The sequence below is a fragment of the Vanacampus margaritifer genome, chromosome 13, assembly GCF_051991255.1.
Source record: "Vanacampus margaritifer isolate UIUO_Vmar chromosome 13, RoL_Vmar_1.0, whole genome shotgun sequence".
Classification (NCBI taxonomy): domain Eukaryota; kingdom Metazoa; phylum Chordata; class Actinopteri; order Syngnathiformes; family Syngnathidae; genus Vanacampus; species Vanacampus margaritifer.
In genome coordinates, this window is record NC_135444.1 from 12,274,310 (window position 1) to 12,290,646 (window position 16,337).

The 16,337-nt window shown below is 39.6% G+C and overlaps 1 protein-coding gene across 6 annotated transcripts in view; it reads right to left on the reverse strand.

The window, feature by feature from the left end:
* The window catches only part of LOC144062176 (myosin IXB), a 50,127-nt gene extending 36,072 nt beyond the window's left edge, over window positions 1-14,055 (reverse strand). For 4 of the 6 annotated variants that reach the window (XM_077583243.1, XM_077583242.1, XM_077583240.1 and 1 more), the window contains exon 1: window positions 13,690-14,054. The gene's annotated coding sequence lies outside the window, so the exon portion shown is untranslated. Of the gene's footprint in view, window positions 1-13,689 lie in introns of all 6 variants that reach the window. The other 2 variants (XM_077583245.1, XM_077583244.1) reach the window with 1 other exon arrangement.
* Between the last annotated feature and the right edge of the window lie 2,282 nt (window positions 14,056-16,337).

Consider the following 16,337-nt stretch of genomic DNA (forward strand, 5'->3'; position numbering starts at 1 on the left):
ATGCCCAAAGTTAAAAAGCCAAACATTACTTACAGAAACTCTACAGCTAACAACAACAACCTCCAGTTTGATCGTTCATCAAGTACAACACACTTACAGCAACTTAAATATAATACCGGTATTCATCTATAGGTGGGAACCAATAGCATCCTGGGAGGAAATGAATGGAAATGACAATGTTCTGCTGACCAATGGCCATTTATCGGACAACACTAACTAATGCATCTTCCGCAAATTGCTATTGTGTTTGTGTGCGCGCGTACTCACATTGACAACAAGCCAAAGGCTATGTGACGCCGAGGGATTAATCCTTTGAGCACATGTGCGCAAGTTCAGAAATGTTTGGTTTTTCACTGCATTTGGAACATCTGATAGTTCAGAGATCCACCTACACACCCCTTTCGGTGTCAGTCTGTGCAACCAAAAGCTTATTCCTTCTCCCTGGGGAAAATGGAGCTGGGGCCACTCAAGTATCCATCAGCATTAGAACTCTCGCTAACATGACCTAATGGATATGAGCGGACTGGCCCTTTGCCAACGCTCACTGCATTGTCCTCAGGGCACAAAGAGTGACAGACAGAAGCAAAGGAAGTCAAGATTCAGCATGTGTGGGAGTGTGTGTGTGCGTGCACTCCTTGTGGCATTTGGTCTTTACGTTTGTCTGTCCTCTTGGGGTTTCATAAACACACAGGTCTGGCGATACTGCGAGATTGCTTCTCTTGCTGCAGAGTGGTGCTAATCGGCCTCAGGGGCTGCTGCAGTGCAGATGCATCCAAAGTGGCTGTGAATGGATCAGTGCCCTCCATCTAGACTGCCATGTGGCTTATTCAAAAAACGCAGTCCTTTGTTTAATCAGAACGATACCTCTTGCAGGGAATTAACCAACAGAACCCCAACTGGGCTCATAATCACAAATGCAGATATGGAACCCAGTGAAGAAAGAGTCAAGGGTAAAGGCCACTTTGAGCTCATGTGCCCCCCCAGTCTCAGCACCATCAACAACAACAAAACAAAGAGAAGAGGAGCATCTGCTGTCTGCATCTAAAGGACACAAGAAAGGAACCTTTTGACTTGTTGATATAACCATATTCAGCCATTAATGAAGCCAAACTTATAGTAAAAAACCTACTTCTTGATTCTACCACTGGGTGTGGTAGACAAGATGGCCGTAGTTATGTCAGCAATGTAAATAGTGTGGCACCATGCCATCACAGCACGTCATGTACCAGTTAATTATACAAAGAAAACAAACAGAACTTGTTTTCTTTGTGTGTTGACTGTTCGCATAAAAAATAATAACGACTTCAAAATGGCCTGTGTTGCAATCCACAGCATTACTTTTGAATGGCTCTTTTTGTTTTAATGTGAAGAAAAGCAGTAAAATCACTATTGACCAATGTGTGAACAATAGTGCTCCACCTCTACAAGTGAAGCAACAAGCAATTAGCACACAGACACATGGGATGCTATAGGTACTAGTTTTGACCTATAATTTTACATACAATTACGTAAAATGTGTGCTGAACAAAGCAAGGCATTGCATGGTAATTTTGTTTTTCCAAACAAAAGCCTGTCTAACTAAATAACCATAATGGAATAGACAGTGCTAATCAATCAGAATACAGTTATCTCAGGGGGCTGCATTGATCTGCCACTCCCAATGTCATGTGTCTGAGCCACGTATTGACAAGCTGGCTGCCGTCAGACGCCCCTTGGGGAATTAAATTGACCTCTTTATCACACATGAGGGTTGAAAATGTCCAAAGTTAGTTCACTACAAACACATGATCATTCAAAACAGCGTTATTACTCAACCGAGTGTCAAGCTGTTGTTTTGACCTTGGGGCAATCAAACATTAGTGTGAGTCATAGCACAGTTTTATGAACTTCCACTTTATGTACATTTCGCAGCAGGTCACCAACCTGGGAGGCCACATAGGGTAAGACCCTACACTGCCTTCCCTTTTCACTGTGCATCTGTTTTTCCCCTTCATCTTTCCTGGTATAGCACTTTCTAACACAAAATCACCTTCTCATTTAGCTCCCCAAGTGCCTCCCATTCCACCCCCCACTGATCACCCCCCTTTGCTCCCTACCACAGAACATTTGGAACCATTCCTCTAACTCAGTCCAGATGCCAGGTTGCACTGAGGGGAGTAGAGGAATATAGCCTTGAATTTAATGTGCTCTCCCCCAAAAAAGGCAGTGCATTGTATGTGTGAAGTCATTCGAGGCTTCCTGCAGTAATGTGACGTCCATATGCAAATTCTCACCATATTAGGTCTGTCTTTCAATCGCATGTCAATGCAGCTGGCCATAAAAAGTGGTGACATTCTCAGTCACTCTGATGAGCTGAAGACTGAAACCATGAAATCAAAGCAGCAGCATGAGATACACCAATCCCGGGAGACCTTTGCATGTTGGACTTAATGAAATCCAGAAGGTGAGGTTGGTTTGGAATTCCATGTAGGCTGCTGGTGGTGAGTTTAAACTTTTCCAGGTCACTCTTGCCATGCTGGGGGAAAAGACTAGGAAGTATACATTAAGAATAGAGTCATTATAAAGCCTCCCAACACTAGTCTGAGTCTAAAGTGACATCACTTCCATCCAGTCTAATATGATAAAACCTTATAAACAGGATCCCAGACAAAATAAGGAGCACCTGCAGGCACAACTCGGGAAAAGCGGAAAAGGAAGAGGATCATTGTACTCACTCACTCATGTAGGCTACTCTGTGTTAAGAACACTTCCGACACATGCATCCATTGTGCTGCCAGCATGGCCACAGAAGTGCATAAGCTTGAATGAAAAGGCTATACGCCAACCAATGCATCAAACGTAAGACGCAGAAACCAATTTTACAAGGATTTGTTGATCGTATCACCGGTGTTACAAATAGGCAAGTAAATCATTTGAAATTATTGAGTTTGACTGTGTTCAAATTTTTTAAATGTGGAATAACCTCCCTAGACTATTGAAAGCAAAATGTGTTTACAAAGTTGAAAAATCTTTACAATTGTCAGCAATAAAGACACATTCTGGTTAATCTGTTCTGGGCATGTGTATCACTATCAATTCTAAAAACATTGAATGGGGTCTTCCATCAAACACAATGTATATTTTAGTCGTACATGCAATGTTTCAACAAAACGAAGAAAGAGATGTCTGCTACATGATTTGAATTTTTTTGTTCCTCCCTGCACACATTGCTCACATCTTGTCACCAGTCTCTCTCACCTAACCCAGACATCCTGTACGGTTTCTGACAAATGAGTTATTCATCAGTGACCTGAGACTACACAGTAAAAACAGAGCAAAGACAAACAAAACAGAGTCCAGTCTACAGAGAACCCAAAGCCAAGCTCCATTGCTATTCCAGCTCTTCAAACCTCTGCTGATCTCACCTATACTTTCACCATCTGTGCTTTTGTCTGCTCTTGTGTTTGGTCACCCTCCACGGCCTGTCAGGCATTCATAAAGAAAAGCGAGACAGTTCAAACCTTGAAGACCTCGTCCAACAAAAGGTCTTTAAAACAAACACTGGAATCAAATCACCCTCCATGTACTGCTCCAGGAGTTTAATGGAAAACAGGTCCTCTTAAACTAATGTTACAGCTATGTCTGGTTAGGTTACAATCATTTACAAATGGCAGTTATGTTACCTATGTGGCATCACAACCAAGAGAGGTGAATAAAGACACAAATGACGGTTGTTATATATCATCTCATTGGAACTTCAGATGCATGCACTGATTTGCCCTGCCTAATCAATACAATTTGACAGTGGCCATCACAGAGCGACACCAGTGCAGAGTAAGAGCAATCCGAGCCGGAGGGTGGTCCCTGCCCGCCTCTCTGCTCATAATCCTGAGCCAAGGGACAGGATCAGTGACGGCAGAGAGGGTGGAGGGGGATGGAATAGCTCTCACCGCAGTCATCATTAGAGCCATGTTTCCACCCGGTAGTAAAGTAAGCCATGTTTCCACCAAGTTGTGAAGTTCATATTGGTTCCACACAGAATAGTTTTGAATGGTAGATTCTGAACTAACTACTGTGCTGAGTACTTAATTTCCTCCCCCATTAGTTTATCAAACTGGAGTAGTGGGACAATCATTTGTACCAAATTATGTCATATCAGTTTTTTGGAACCGTGACGGTGGTAAGAATAAGTGGACAGGAAGCTTGTGTTTGTAGGCAAAGGTAAACAGTTGTCAGCACCGGCAGTTGATAGCTGAAAAAATGTCAATGACTTTGTCAAGTAATCGACACGACTTTCATGACTTTAGCGTCAACTACAAAAAAGAATCTCAAGTCGTTCAAGTGCCACTGTATATCTCTAACCAACGTTATATAGTATGACACATACTATACCATACCATAATTTTTTCCATAATTTGATAATGTTATTTGTCCTCAGAATTCGGCAAATCTCCACCTAGGGCCAAATATAGTGCGGATGCTTGTCATATCCTTGTGAAACAGCTGAATGTATGTATAAATGGCAATGGTATGTTAGTCATCCAGCGCTTACATCATGGACAGTGAGACGCTTGTGGACATTCCAAGGTCTGGTTGCCATAACAGTCACTTCCTGTTTAAATCGTTTTAGATCATCCAAAATACTTTCAAAATTCAACATCTAGAAGAACAAAACCACATCCAAACTATTATTATACGAGAACAGTTATCTTAAGTTTCATTTAGACATTTACTTACAGTATATCTCTTGCATTTAACTATAAAGAAAGTGTATCAAAAAACAACTTGAACATGATCCTAAATGCTCTGTCTTGTTTTGGTTACATTTTGTGATCACAGACAGACCTCTTTTGAACTCGCGTTTTTTTATACTGGTTAAATCTCTGCTTGGATTACAACTGCGTGCCTCTAATCACCATCTAAACAACCCGCCATGGAAAGATCAGTGTGATAGCAAACAAGCCTTTGATCGCAAGCATCTCAACCTGATATGTGTAAAAAGTAAGTGAAGAATGAGGCACTGTAAGTAGGCCATCGTCAAACAGTTGGCCTTTTCCTCACTTACACCCTATCATTACAGCTGAATCTATTTATAAAGCCCATAAATTTGGTTGGCCACACAGACAGTGCCAAGTTACCAAGGAGTTTGAGGAATTGATGACTTTACAGCCTCACCAATCTCCCTCTCTGCATCCCTACAAGTATGCTCAGTGATTTTCTGTCTTTTGCTCTCCATCTGCTCCAGTGTGTAAAAAAAAGAACAGGTCATAGTAGCAATACACTACACAGCTCATTTGCCAGTTTTCTCCAGAGTGAAAGCCCCTTTCTTCCACCGAAGAAAGGCGGACCATGGAGCACACACAAAAGAACACACTGATGGCACATCTCTCCTTCCTGACCTCCATCTTTCCGTTCATCTGCTACTCTAATGCTCATATGCTGAACACATTTTTGTGTCGGAGTCAACGACATCATTTGCAAATTATACTCGATGAACTTGTCAGAGTTTGTTCGTTCTGTCAAAAAAAACACTGGATTGAGACTATCAGCACATGAGATTTTGCATGATGGATTCTGCTGATCCAATCCACTAGAAGCAGCATGAGATCTAACAAGATAATCTTTGTGAAGAGACAAATTTTGTATTGCTGTCATCAAAATATCTTCCTTATGAGCGCATTGGCAAAAAGAGAAAATAAAAACAAGTCTCAACACGCCAAAAATATTTTGCCAAGTTCATTGCTAAAGGCCTTTCCCTTCACTTCATGTAGTAAAAAATTATATTTAGTTTTTGTTCAGTCAATTACTTTTCTATTTATCCCAAAAATATCTACCGTACATACCTACCTACATTCTAAAATATCGAACGCCACAGCGTATCACACATCAGATATTCGCTATTGGTTATGATATACTGTATTACAAACACACATCACATAGGCAGAGTAGGTCCTCAGTTTATGACGTTCGTGGAATATGAGGCATCGGAGTTAGGAATGGTACACAATGAACTAGTTTACACAGCAGTGTAAGAATGCACACTCAGTTATAGGCATTTTGGTTTATCGTTTGTTTTATATTCTACAGCCTAGACGTTTTTATTTTTTACACACAAAATTTACAGTATTTACGCCTTTAGTGTGTTGCTGCATTAGCCTTCAGATTGGCGCACAAATGTAGTTATGTCACAACAATAGGAAGGGAACTCTGTAAACATTTAATATGTTATTTAAGTATTCATGCAAGCATTGTGTCTACACTAGCAAGGCACTTTTAACAAACAATACATCAATATTTGAAAGGAAAAAAAATCAATTAAGGCCGTAATATGAAATGTGGTTGCAGATGCCCTTCACCCATCTCACCTGACATTCTTAACTTTCACTTCTTTGTCAAACACAAAAACACTGCCAAATGGAGATGCATTTTGTTATGCCATGTTGACACTTATCAAGCTCACAAAATGTGAAAATTTTCCAAGTACAGGATGCAGATGCAGACAAACCAATGTATTCTGAAAATATGTACAGTATGCTGTTCAAATAAACTATTCTGATGGAATAACCTTCCTAACTTACTTACTCCTTACGTACTGTATATTGATGAGGATGTTGTTTACCTCCCCACGGATGAGCTGACTAGTTTACAGTACACCAGCTTAATAAATGGATCTGCAGTGTCTTCCATTCCAGGGGTAACCTGCATCGGCTAAATGCAGCACAGCAGCTGCAAACAGCGAAAAGGCATGCTGTTCAGAGACTAATTAGAAATCACAGTGCGGCTGCGCTAACCTGCTCCACTTTCCTTTCCTTTCCTTTCCTGATGTCGCACATTTGAAAGAAAAAACAATTTGTCAACAACACTGAGATCTCAAAGATGATGTTGTTGTGCTCACAACACACGTTTTGGTTACAGAAGTCGAACAGTCACTTCCACATGCATTTTTTCTGACTATTTTTTTTTTAACAAAATGGAAGTCAGCAAAGCACTTCCAATCAGCTGAACAGTAAACAATCTAATTTCCCCAAATTTAACTAACCAATGTTTCACGCTTTCAAGTAAACATAGGAGATAATGAAAACACCTATTGTGATTTCTGTCAACCAAGTGCAAACACAGTATGTAGACAAAAGCAACATACAAAAACGTAAAACGCTGCTCTAATGTTTTTCTTGTCTAACTACTTCATTGATTTTTTAAAAATATTTTGTAATGTTAGGAGTATGGTGGAAGTTTAGTGTAAAATCAAACAATATTGAGTGAACTTTTCAGGAAAAATAAAGCCACAAAAAAACAAAGTTGATGTATGTAATGCTTCCAGTGTTTCCCACAGATTTTAAATCTACTTGGGTGGGTGGACTCCGCTGCTCAGTGGTGACGGGAGGGGGGTTACTACGTCTCTAGCCTCACGATCCACAAGTGAGTGACGGCGAACTAAAGTTACATGCGGTATATCCTGTCACAACACGTTTTTTTTTCTTTCTTTTTAAATAATTTTTTAATATAATTTCTGGAAAACTTCTTGGGTGGTGGCCAATTTACTTGGGTGGCCCGCCCAAGTATTAACATGGTGTGGGAAACACTGGCTTCATATAACTAAAGTGAGCATCCAAAAAATTTACTTCACACAAAAGCTTTCTTTTTTGGCTTTTTAAGATGTCACCAATTTTGGCTAACTCTTCTTGTCATAACCAAAACTGCTTACAGAGCAGCGAGCTACTCTTCTTCAGCCTGTTTTTAAGTCCATTGTCTCTTTCAAGTCAAGCACCACATTGAATCCAAGACCATGACAACTCTCGCTCGCTTGTGGATCACCACAATGGCAATGTTTTACTCAAAAACTGATAATGTGTATTTCCATTATTTAATTTGTTTTAATGGATTCAAAATGTGAATGAATTAAGGCCACCCAGCATCCCCAACTGTGTCCGAGCTTAACTCATAACAACACACGGTAAATAAATCTCAAACTGGTTTGATTAAAGATTCAAGATTCTGTTGAAATCATGTAAGAGACAGCAGAAATCAGGCATATCTATGGCTGCTCACAAATTATCTATTCATCCCCAGCCACACAGAATTGTATCTGCCAGGATGTGCGCAGACCAACTGAAGCTCAACTGTGAGCGCCCTCCCCCCAATCTCATCCGCAGCCCCTTATCATCTCTGCAGCCAGAACCGACCATTATTAGCAAGACACCATATGGCTCTTTTTGCTCAAAAACATGAAAAAAAAATAGCTGCTCAGTGGACTGCCTGAGCGAAAAGAAGCACTTTAAAAATATGGTGTGGAAAGAGGAAAGGCTGCGTGAAATCTCGAAGGCTTGAAGGTGTTGCAATGCGACTTCAGTGGTGGAAAACTGCAATGTGTATATTTCTGACAAGCATGATGAATTTAAGTGCATGATGAATGTGGTTCTCGTGCAGTGAAACCTCCAAAGTCCAACATAATCCGCTCCATGCTGGAAGACTTTCAAGTCGTTCTAATATTGAATATAAGGGTGGTTTTCTCAGAAAACATGGTCCAGGAGTGTGACGTGAGCCCAAAACTGAACCTGCGATAAACCAGTTAAAAAATTATTTATGGTTTAACTGGTAAATGGACTGTTTTAATATAGTGTTATATTTACACCACATGGTGCCCAAAGCGCTTTACAAAGCCTCACATTCACCCATTCACATGCCAGTGGTCGGCTGCTGCCAGATCCACTGGGAGCAAACAAGGGTTCAGTGTCTTGCTCAAGGACACTTCGACATGGTCACAATGGCTGAGGATCGAACCCAGAACTTCTCGGTAGGGAGACGGGCACTCTACCGCTGAGCCATACCAATTAAATCAAACCTTCCTGTGATTCTATTGTTTCATATTGGAGCATGGGCACCAAGCACTCAAGTAAAAAAAAAAATAATAATAATTTTTAATTTTTTTTTTTTTTTTTAACAAATGAGCAGCTATGTTACCTTCAGAAGACAATATTCAATTGAGAAACTGGTACAAATTAGCTATTATATGTAAGAAAATTACCTCTGGTGAACAATGGCTGTCATGCTTGGTCATACATTGGAGGATCACATGGACACAATTTACTAGCTGTTCGCTTTGCAAAATACAAAATGGTTAACCTTGCCAGCAAGCTGAATTCTGGCAGTATGTGTTCACAAACACTACGAGAATCCATCTTGTACTGCTCCCGCTGATCCGTTCGCAATCAAACTTTTTTAAGACGAGACCAAAGACGACATCTTCAGCCGTTGCCGTGATTGGTCAAAACAAACGTGGACAAGATGCCGCAGCATCCAATCAGCTCGAAGTATTGGACAGAATGTCCCGCGACTCCCACCTTTCCCAAGCAAATCACCGTGGAGCAGTCCCAGATGTGGAGAACTCCCTTGAGTGAATCACAATTATCAATCTAGTTATTGCCAGGTTACGAAATGCCAGCAGCAGCTGAACTGTGCGCCTTTCAAATCCTGCTGACTCACACGCAAGAATACACCCCCCACCCACTCAAAAAATTGTGCATCCAATTAGCATGAAAAAATTACAAAATCTATTTTATTGGTCTGTCATTACCAATAAACTAGACATCCCACTCAATACGTAGAGTACTCAGTTGTCGTGGAATATTATCATTATTTTTTTAAACATAGTAACATCATAATTTGAAGTGGAAACATTGAACTTCGAAGTCATTCTAGCTGAAGCATACAGTACAGTTGTAAATAATTAAAAAAGGTACTTCTTGGACTCAACATGTGCCAACAGCAACGGCATTTTTTCTGCCACGTATTGTCGCATTGTGTACAGTGTGGGATTAGATTCAACTGTACTTGCATTTACATTCCGGCAGTTTATTGTTACCTTGTTTTTTCTAGTGATGCGTACACAGTGCTCTTAATTACATGGGGAGTGTCGGCATGTCATGGACACAAAGTGGTCACGACGGGAAAAAAAATAACTGTCGAACTGGGTTGCCATTTGAACCACCCGCATTTATCGGCAGGTTTCTCTGGTCATTTTTCATGCGAGTCTTTAGCCATTATATTTTCAGCTGGATGCTATTCCCGTTAGCATCATCGGCTTAATAAAAATGGTTGCTCATATTGGACTGAGGAGCACTGACCGTATTTCTCATCTCGTAGTCAGCCCAGTTTCCTGTTCTATGGCCATCATTACACTGCCAGCACTGGTACTCTGCCATGGCGTGATTGGCAGGCATCTTATGTAACGTCACGCATTATGATTTTTGAGGCATTTTTTTTCCCCCAGTGAATTAGCTCATGTCAAGCATTCCATCTTGAGAAAATCCTTTAATTGCAACAAGCTTCATTTTGAGATCTTTCGTGAGCCTGACAACCCCAAATCAAGCGATTCAAAGAAGCTGTTCTGGAACATGTGACCAAGGGTTCTAGGAAAACGTCATTTCAGACCAAGCTAAAACAAAGCAACGGAAAAAGTAAAGAAAGATGGTGATGATCTAGTAAAGCAAAGTGTGTACGTGTGCGTGTAATTGTAATGTTCATCCTGCTTATGATTTCTTTTTTCCACCATCAGGACATTAGTCATCATGAAAGTGCTTGGTCCTGCAGCCTACTGTATATGGAACCGCATTTGTTTTGGCCTGTTGTGCCTCTTAGACTCAAAAAAGCCTTTGGGAAAAACTGCAGCAGTTTAATCTTGAATGTAAACAAAGCACCTGGGATAAAAGGCAGTGTAAATAGACCAAAGCTAGGGAACAGCAATCATTTAACGTCTCAGTGGAAATTACTTTTAATCAACCTAAACATACGCATGGTTCAGTTGAGTCATGAGAGACATTTTTAGGGCTGTGCAATGTGCATCATGGATGTCAATGCCAACAGTTAAACCACATTTGTTTAATTTGGAACACATGGAGCACAAACGTGCAGATATGTGCACATCAATAATAAATGCCTTTCAATAATAAATGGCTTCTGACAATAATACGAGTCAAAACATGTTAAAATATCACTTTACCCAAAAGCCCTACAGTGCACACAAAAAATGTCTCTGAATTATAAATTGATGACATTGCAGCACATTCTCAAATTGATTGATATGTATCATTGCTGTCAGGCGGGAAAAAAACGATACTTTCTAGTATGGTCAATTTGATATGTTTTCAGAAATTGGTACTAATGGAAATGATTGATCAACCTTAAGTGTTAAAAATAACACGAGAGCAAATCTTTTAACGCTGTTGGACATTTCAACTGCAAAAGAAGTCTCACATAATGCCACCTTTGACTTAGCGGGAGCTTTGCTGCATTATGTCCCCTCCAGATTGAAGCTCTGCATGATTTATTTGGACAAAAACGAGTTCAAGTAGTTACGTTAAGAGGCATGTTTATTATTATTTTTAATTAATAGCTGTAATCCTTCATTACAGAAAGGAAGCCCATCAGCCATGAAGGTAAGTTTGCATGCAGGTGGCGAGATGTCTGAGGTCAAAATGAATTAGGGATTTTATAGCAAATGAAATTAGCAATACAACATGATCATGGATATGTGTTCTGCTGATATTGATGCACAACAATACAGTATATGATAGCAATATAAGGTATAATACCAAATGTAACAATGCAGTGTTTGGTAACTAAAACTAGATCTATCAATGTTAGTAACTGTACTGTGTTCTTTTATGTTTATTTTATTTATGTTGCGTTCATTTGTATACATTTGATTGTGCTGTCATATACATTGTGCTGTTGTGATAAGAATTGTACTAGATCACCCTTGAAAAAGAGACCTTTTTCTTTAATGCATTTGATTTTCCGGTTAAATAAAATGTGTGATTTATTGGCATGCGCTTCACAGTTCCAAGTATGAATGGTTGTTTGTCTTTAAGTGCCATGTGATTGACTGATAGCCAGTCCAGAGTGCACCACATATCTCGCCCAAAGTCACCTGGGAGAGCTTCCAGCTCACCCACGACCCTAATGGCACTTGTCCTTAATAAGGACTGAACAAGTAATCAATATTTTAATCGTTATTTCAAGTTTAGCTTCTTACAATTAGAAAACAACGTTTATTGACACCCCAATTGGAGTTTACCGTAAAACACACAACAAAAACAATTACCACTACACATATTACAGGGTTTCCCACACCATGTTAACACTTGGACGGGCCACCCAAGTAAACTGGCCACCACCCAAGTAGATTTAAAGAAAATGTAATAAAAACATATTTAAAAACAAAACAAAAACGATGTTCAAGGAACCGTAATGATCTACTCCAGTCTGACTTGCTAATGCTGATTAGTGCTCTACTCGCGGCACAAAGAACGGCTCCACGCTGCAAAAAACTACTTTTAGTGGAATAACTTGATCGTGACTTTTTTCTCCTACTCTCTAATGTGGCTACAACTTAACAGTGTATCAGACCGCGTGTAACCACACTGTGGCCAAATCGGGTACAACATGAACAGTGCTCCCAATAAAGGCACACACAAACAAAAGGTAAGACAGTATAAAACAATTTAAATAAAATCAATTTGGGGACATTTAAAATCTATTCTGAATCGTACTAAATGAGAATGGATTTTTTGGCACACTCCTAAAAATTAGCATTAGACGTTACTGATTTGGTTGTTCTTTTAAGTTACTGTAGTTGAATTGAGTTTTAACATTCTTTGACTGTCAACTACATTGAGTATCAGCATTGTTGTTGTAATGTTTTATTGCGTTGACTGTTTTTATGCAATTCATTTATTGTTTAAACCATATTTTGTCAGATGTTTACTTTTTGTACAGCACTTTGAATGCAACTATGGTTGTTTTTAAAGTGCTCTATTGAACTGAGTTGACTTGAGTTTTGAAATCAATGAATAATCATGTTTATTAATCATGATTCAATATCAGTCAAAACAATCATATTTTTTTATAATCACCCAGCCCTACTGGTGATATAGAAATTTAGTGATATAGAAATTGGATGGATGGATGTTGTTTTGTTTCATCTATGAACAAAGAACGGCCAACTGAAATGTAGATTTCTTTCCTTTCTTTGCTGTTTACCTGTACCACCAAACCGCCGATATTGTGAGAGCCCAGTCAGCAAACGTCAATTAGTGGTATTTATACCCAATCACTGCACGTGGCACATTGTGCTCGCCTCGAGGAGATTTAGGTGTGCTGCAAGACATTATCCAATTTTCTTGATTGGCCAAAACATTATTTATTTGCTGCACACGATTAATTGTTGTTCATCTATGCCAGGCATAACAGTCAAATGCGCTTTCACTCTCAGACATGTATATTCATGATTCATGATATTTTTGTGACATTTTCGTATGGAGGTGTGCCATGAGATTTTTTCCCAAGTGTGCAAGATTGGGAAACACTGTATCGGTGTGTTAGTCACTTTTTTCCCATCGTCTGGGAACCTCGTTGAGCAACAAGTTGGGACAGATTACTAGTGCACACATCGCCAAAATGCTTGCATGCGTGTCACTAACTGAGCAAACATGTTCACCCAAGTTATTTGTAATGACAGTTTTGAAAAACCTTCCCAGGAGTCGGTGCACTAGTGTAGGCTGAATTGTATTGCTTCCCATTGCTGCTCTGTCACTACAATGACCGAGAGCCATTTGTAAACGTCCACATGCTTCCAGGATCGCTTTCTCAAAAACTCAAGTCCCAAACAATTGTCATAACGAGCCAACGTAGAATGAAACACGAACGTACCTTTCCTCGCTGCTTGTCCCATTGTGTTGCTCTTCAATGTATCCCCACTTTGCTTTCAATCCGTCTTGAGAGTCCGTGGGGGGCTAACAACGCTGAAAACGGACAAAGATGAGACAACGAGCTTGAAACCGGCGCGGAAACACACAAATAAAACGAGCCGAGAAAAAAGTAGCTTCCTCGTACGCCTCGGCGACACAAAGAAGAGGCGTCTCTGGGGTAAAAAGGTGTTCAAAAGCGCATTTGTCGCAGGGAAAATGGACTGGTTACTGGTCGGCTAACCAGCTAGCCTGTCGCCACTTCCTTTCTTTTCTGCCTTAATAACAGCAGCCAGGCTGAGAGAAGCGGTGAAGGAAAAAAAAGTTGAGGGGGGGAAAAGGTTGCGTTCAACGAGGGCGCGCTGTTGCATTCAAAAGTACTGCTTTGGGACAACACTGCCCCCTGCAGCATTTACACTAGTGGTGCGGCGTACAAGCAAGCAACGACGAGTCGAAGCATTGCTTTGAGTAACAGCGCCCCCTGCAGCATTAAAAGAGCACGTCTCTGGCTGTGTCTGAATGTGCACCATACTGCCTATACAGTATCGTGCCATACTGAGGGGTCACGCCATTTTGTAGTGGCGTCCGAATGTCCAGGGAGCGAAAATGTAGGGCACTTAAAATTACCCACAATGCACTCTGAAAAGTAATAAACATCGATGTTCACTCAAACGGGTTGATATATACCACAATGCATTGCGAGTATGAAAAAAAAAACATGGCGTGAATCAAAGCGATGCATTAAATATATACAACAAAAATAGTTAATTCGTTTTAGTTGAAAATATTTACAACAAAATAAATAAACTACTGTTTTAAAACATCTTTATTCACAATAAATAGTCGGAGATATATGCGCCAGTGCGTCATGACAGTTACGGTGGTCACGTGATATGCGACGAGGAGAAAGTAGTGAGCTGGCTGTCGGAATCGCCAAACAGAATGAGAGCACTTCATCGGGGCTTTTGATACATTGTTTCGAGCAGTCTGTCTCACTCGGCTGACACATGCTCCGGAGTCTCAGTGTCAAACGTCCCATCTCTACATATTAGAGTTAGACCACTACATTGTGTGGGGCTATGTAGTGAATGAAGGGTTAGGGGATAAGGGTGGACATTCGGACACAGTCACTGATTTTACATACAAGAAAGTTCAACAAACAAAAACGTTTATTTGTGGAGTTGTTTGATATTCTGTATATCGTGACCTGTAAACATTTAGGTATTTTTTGTAAACTTTTAATACCCCTGGCATGTAGTTTTTGTTTCACTTTATGTTCTAATTAAGAATTTGTTTGCTTGTTGTGTTGTGACATTGGTGGTAAGAAAAACTATTGTTATAAATTGTATAAATGTCAATTTTAAAAAAAAAGATGGAAAAAAGGACCAAATGGGCCAATTTTGGCCTACAAGTAAGCAATTATGTGCTGCAATAGCAACAACACTAGGCCCACATAGTAAACTCATGCTTGAGAACATATAATCTATCTATACAATAGTATGTTTTCTTTTTTATATCCTGTAACCAGCTGGCCTCTTTTGGGGCCGATGCAGTGCTTTTTAATCATTATTTTCCTACATTTTACCCCAAGAGACTGGCCCACAATTTAGAGGGACTAGTCCGGTGTCAGTGCTAGATGTGATCTGGCTGCTAGATTTGATCAGGGTCGCCTACAGATGACGTCACGCTACAGGATTGGCTGGAAATTGTCCGTTTACAATTGTTCAATAAAGTTATATGACAAAAAGTTGACGGTAAAACATTGGAAAGAAATTAATAAAGATGTCATTGAAATAACAAAACGTATGGACAAAAATTGTAAACACGTGAATAAACCTAAGAATATAAAAGCAGGATACTTTAAGATTGAAGAAATAATAAAATAGATTGAGGCGCCCTCGCGCTCGCCGGTGACGTCACTACTGCAGCGCTAACGAAATGCGCATTTCACTTTGGTTTGGTTTATTTTTTAGCTGTTCACAAATCACAATACATCACAAAAACAGTCATAATGATAATAGGACCAATTTACATTCTAAACTAACAATATTTGTCACATCTTAGGCAATTCATTTGTGTATTTATCATTTATTCAATCTATTTTATTATTTATTCAATATAGCTTGCGTTTATATTCTTACGTTTATTTACGTATTTTAATTTCAGTCCGTACATTTTGTTATTTAAATGACATCTTTAATATTTTCTTTCCAATGTTTGACATCAAATGGATAATTTCCGGCCAATCCTGTATTTTACGGATTGGCACACAATTTGGTTGACACGTTTATCACAACAGTATGCACAAAAAAGTCTTTACAATTCATGCACAAAATACAACAGAAAGTCAGCCATTTTGGTTAGAAGCAGCCATTTTGGGTGAAATCCGTAGATTACGCATAGCAATTCGCCCGAATAAACTCCTGTCGGCAGGTGAGGGTGTGAGGGCCTGTTCATTGTTGACTGTGCCTTTAATTTATTATTTTTTTAAATTCAGATTTTACTTTATTTCATGTTTTTTTAAATATGCTTGACAAGATAATACAAGGTTGAACAATTGTATAGCAATACCTAAATGAAAACAATATTTTTTTTTTATGAAAGGCAATAACA